Source organism: Dioscorea cayenensis, chromosome 1 (assembly GCF_009730915.1).
Source record: "Dioscorea cayenensis subsp. rotundata cultivar TDr96_F1 chromosome 1, TDr96_F1_v2_PseudoChromosome.rev07_lg8_w22 25.fasta, whole genome shotgun sequence".
NCBI classification, from domain to species: domain Eukaryota; kingdom Viridiplantae; phylum Streptophyta; class Magnoliopsida; order Dioscoreales; family Dioscoreaceae; genus Dioscorea; species Dioscorea cayenensis.
In genome coordinates this window covers 24595695-24601211 of record NC_052471.1, presented here as the reverse complement: position 1 = coordinate 24601211, position 5517 = coordinate 24595695, and positions in this window count along the sequence as shown.

Genomic DNA, 5517 nt, shown 5'->3' with positions numbered 1-5517 from the left:
TAAGAAACAGTAAACACTTGGGTTGCCTCCTGAGAAGCGCTTGTTTAACATCACTAAGCTTGACATACCTTGCCTTACCTCACGGGGGTTCATGGAAGAAAAATACTTCTCTATTGTCACTACAAATCTCTCTTACATAGTATGGTTTCAACCTATGTCCATTCACCTTGAATGTGCCCTTCTCCGGATGGTTAATTTCAATGGCTCCATGAGGTGAAACTGTGGTTATGGTATACAGACCCGACCACCTTGATTTGAGTTTCCCCGGGAATAAATATAGGCGAGAGTTGAATAATAACACCTAATCGCTTGCTTTGAAGTCCTTCAGAGTCTTAATATGCTTGTCATGCCACTTCCGAATTCTTTCCTTATATATCCTTGCGTTCTAATATGCCTTTATCCTCCATTCATCTAACTCGTTGAGATGTAATATTTGTTGCTTTCCAGATTTGTGCAAGTCAAAATTCATCACTTTAATTGCCCAATATGCTTTGTGCTCTAATTCCATCGGTAAATGGCAAGATTTTTCATACACTAAATTATAGAGGGTGGTCCCTATTGGGGTTTTGTATGCTGTTCTATGAGCCCAAAGTGTGTCATCTAACCTTTCGGACCAGTCTCGTTTCCCTTGTTCCACTGATTTGATTAAGATTCTCTTGAGCTCTCTGTTTGTAACCTCCACTTGCTCACTCGTTTGCGGATGGTAAGGAGTAGCAAGATGATGATGAACTCCATAACGCTTTAACACTTTAGCCAATTGTGTGTTACAAAAATGAGTTCCCCGATAACTAATGATAATTCTTGGAGTTCCAAATCGAGTAAATAACTTCTTCAAAAAAACTTCACCACAGCTTCTTGCATCATTAGTTGGAAGAGCTCAGGCTTCCACCCACTTGGAAACATAATCAACCGCTACCAGAATATATTGATTTCCATTGGATTTTGGAAATTGTCCCATGAAATCAATTCCCCATACATCAAACACCTCGCAAAATTGCATAGGATTTTGAGGCATCTCGTCCCTTCTTGATAAGTTTCCAGCCTGTTGACAACTATCACATCGTAAAACAAATTGATGAACATCTTCGAATAAGTCAGCCAATAGAACCCAGCAGCTAAAACCTTCTCTGTAGTTCGACTTGATGCATATTGCCCTCCCCTCACTGAGCCTGAATGACAATGCGCAATGATATTCCAACCTTCCTCCCTCGAAACACACCTTCACACCACCTGATCTGCACAAATACGGAACAAGTAAGGATCTTCCCAGAAAAAATTCTTAAGGTCACTGAAAAATTTCTTCTTCTGTTGAAAGCTTACACCCTGCTTCAATACCCTTCCTGACAGATAATTCGCAAAATCTGCGAACCATGGAGTATCTCTTGATTTTGAATTCTGTACCGCATACAGATGCTCTTCAGGGAAGAAATCACTAATTTCCTTGCTTGCCGGTTCTTTCCCCTCACAATCTTCTAATCTCGATAGATGATCTGCAACCACATTCTCTATCCCCTTCTTATCTTTTATTTCCATATCAAATTATTGCAACAACAATATCCACCGAATCAATCTCGGCTTCGCATCTGCCTTGTTCATGAGATAACGGAGTGCAGAATGATCTGTGAACACTGTGACATTAGATAGGCTGAGATATGGTCAGAATTTATCAAAAGCAAACACTACTGCTAATAATTCCTTTTCAGTAGTGGTGTAATTCTCTTGTGCACTTGTGAGAGTCTTGCTAGCATAATAGATCGGTTGAAATTGCTTATTTCTCCTCTGACCCAAGACCGCTCCCACTGCATAATTACTAACATCACACATTACTTCGAATGGCTCATCCCACTCTGGTGTTATCAGGATTGGTGCTTGCACTAACTTTTCTTTCAGCACATTAAATGCATTCTGACAGTTGTTTCCGAAATCAAAAGGAGTATCCTTCTCCAAGAGTTTGGTCAATGGTTGGGAGATCTTCGAAAAGTCCTTATGAACCTTCGGTGAAAACATGTATGACCCAAGAAACTGCGGATCCCTTTCACATTCGTAATTGGAGGAAGCTTTTATATTACCTTAATCTTCACCTTATCGACCTCGATACCTGCCTGGGAAATCTTATGTCGAAGGACAATGCCTTCTTGCACCATAAAGTGACACTTTTCCCAATTGAGGATGAGATTCATCTCTTCACATCTCACTAATACTCTTTCTAAATTATTTAAGCAAGCATCGGAAGAGTCCCCGAACACTGAAAAATCATCCATGAAAACTTCCATAATATCTTCAAGAAAGTCATCAAAAATGGTCGTCATGCAGCGCTGGAACGTTGTAGGGGCGTTACACAACCCGAAAGGCATTCTTCTATAAGCAAAAGTATCATAAGGGCAAGTAAATGTGGGTTTCTCCTGATCTTCTGGGACTATTGGGATTTGAAAATATCCCGACATGCCATCAAGGAAACAGTAGAAAATGATGCCCCACTAGTCGTTCCAACATTTGGTTAATAAATGGCAAAGGAAAATGATCTTTCCGAGTGACGTCATTCAGTCTTCTATAGTCAATGCAAACTCGCCAACCAGTAACTGTCCTAGTTGGGATTAACTCATTCTTTTCATTCTTTACTACTGTCACTCCTCCTTTTTTGGGACAACATGGGTCGGGCTCACCAACTTGTTCTTGGATATGGGGTAGATGATTTCTGCATCCAAAAGTTTTATTACCTCCGCTTTGACAACCTCCTTCATATTCGGATTCAATCTTCACTGAGGTTGGATCACAAATTTGTAGTTATCCTCCATTAGGATCTTATGAGTGGAGAATGATGGGTTTATACCCTTAATGTCGGAGATCTTCTATGCAATAGCTGATTTGTGCTTTTTCAGCATGCTAACAAGCTTATCCTTCTACTCCGCATAGAAGTTTGAAGCTACAATCACAGGAAGTTTAGAGTCCTCCATTAAGAATACATATTCCAAATGTGTTGGCAGAGTTTTGAGCTCAAGTTCTGGTGGTTTAATAATTGATGGGCGCAAGCTGCCCTCTTTCAATCTATCAATCTCCTCGAAATCATTTGCATCATGTTCACAGTTATTCTCCTCTTCTTCCACCTGGGTATCTATTTCTTTACACTCTACAGTGGATATCAACGTGTCCATTCCACATAGTTCTGCTTTGGAAATAGCAAGTCCCACTGAAAAGAGTTCTTACCTTTAGTCTTGATAGGAAGAATCAAACTGAGCAAGGATTCTTTCTATACTTTCCTCCAATTGATCACTCACTGACACCGACGTGGATCTCTCAAACTGCTTTATCACATTATCTAATTCACAGTTTTGCCCTTGAATCCTGGCTATGTACTCTTCAACTGATTCTTCTACTGGCTGTTCAGTTGTATACTACTCATGATGAGAATAACATGGTATGTCGTGCAATGTAACTGTTTGAACTTTCTGCTCCACGTTTTTGACCATTCTCATGATAGTGTCAAATGACTCAAACATGTTAATCATTTTCTACAATAAAAAAGAAATAAGGAAAAGTCAGAAAAATGATAGAATAAGAAGATATGAATTAGAATGTATGGTGAAATAGCTAAGAAAACAAAGTGCAAAGTATCTCTAAACGCCTACTACCCGGCAACGGTGCCAAAAACTTGACAAGGTCCCCTTGCATATATCTCGCAAGTGCACGGGTTTATCAAATTAATAATCCCGGATGAGCAGGTATCGAATCCACAGGGAGTAGGGAATAAAAACACTTAATCCTCTTCTTAGGTATGTGAAAGATCAATAGTGATAAGTGTGACAATGATTCAATTCTCAAAAGTAAAAACAACAAGTAAGAAAGCACGAGTAAAGGAGGAGGTAAGACAATCGATAAAGATGGGGTACTCGGATAATGCTCTGCCTAAGATAATTGTTTCGAGTGCAAGAACCCTCTATTATGCTTCCTAATCGATGCAATGGTGAGTCGTAGAAATCGTTCATTACATAGTCCCAAATCTAAGGTTAACCATGCCTAACTCTATACTTGTCCCGGAGGAGAGATTACATAACCTCTCAACCTCGCACTCGCATAGAGTTGCAATGAGCTCTAGGGATACCAAGTGATAAATCTCTTCCTAATTATAGACCCAACCCTTTGGTCTAGAAGCAAGGTCCCTAACCACGATTAAGCCCTAGATACTAAGATCACCTCAACGCTTCACTCCGTTGCACGCTTAAATAAGCCCCAGCGGAAGGTCATCCCTTAGACCATTCACTCTATTATGGCTACAAAGAACTCGAGGAACGGAGGTAGAATCTATCACGTCGGAGGGGAAAGGGGACGCTCCTGTACCTCTCGACTCACCCTCTCAACCCTCTCCAACCTAGCTTTGTCTAACGCTCGTGGTGTGTCACTCACTCACAAGGTTACCAACAAGAACTCTCAACCCTAGTGTCACTCTAGGGGAAATGTTCATACAATCAAGCATTCAAGGTTGGAACTCACAATAAATATCAATTTATTGAAAGCATCATAAAGAAGTTCAAAGAAACGAATACATCCTAGGGTTCACAATCACCCAAGTACCCACTAGGGGTTTAGCTCTCCATGGTGCTAAGTACAATCAAAGAAATTAAATGTAAAAGCAATGAATCTATAAAGAAGCCCCCTCGATGGTCATTACGATAGTCTTGCGGAGAGTCCTCTACTCATCATCCAAGGATACCCTCGTCCGGTATAGGATACGCCTCGACGGAAGCTCCCCTACCAACCTTCTTCCTAATTAATGACGATGTCGGAGTCGTAGAACCCCTCCAAAACCTTAGCCAATACCTATTAAAACCCCAGCTAAAACCCTCTCTCAAGTTGGGGAAAAGATGGAGAAAAGAATGCTGAAATCCGGGCTAAATCGGCTTCAAATAGGGCTGGAATCGGGCGACCACACGGGCCTGTGGATCTTTCACACGCCCATGTGGAATTTCCACACGGGCGTGGATAATTACCACACGCCCGTGTGGGTTCTCTGAATTCCTATTTTCTCGGCCGGCTGTGAACAGTGGTGCTACAGTATTCTGCTCCAGTATCCGGCCTGAATACTTTCCGAATCCATGCTTTCATCGGGGTAATGCAAATGGGCACACGTTCACGTCGTGGATCACTTGCTTCTTCAATGATAGACAAGTTGGTCGAGCTCTTGTTCTATGTGCATAAGTCAGAATGCTCGAGTGTGACTGCCCTTGTGCCCCTCCAAATGGATGTGCCAATTTGAATATGAGGAGGTTGACACACACTCTAGCATCTCACAACCGACCTATGTCTTCGCTTTTGAACTTTAGCAAGATTTCCCCCAAAATCGGTGCATTATGATCCACATTGGCTTCTTTCCTTCATAGTCGGCCTCACAACCCTACCTGCACGAAAGTAACATAAAAACACACATATTAGTGTAAAAACCCGAGAAGAGTAATGCTCAACATAATGAAAGAATGCTTCGCATTAATATCACACAAGCACTTATTAGTGTCACTTTAAGGG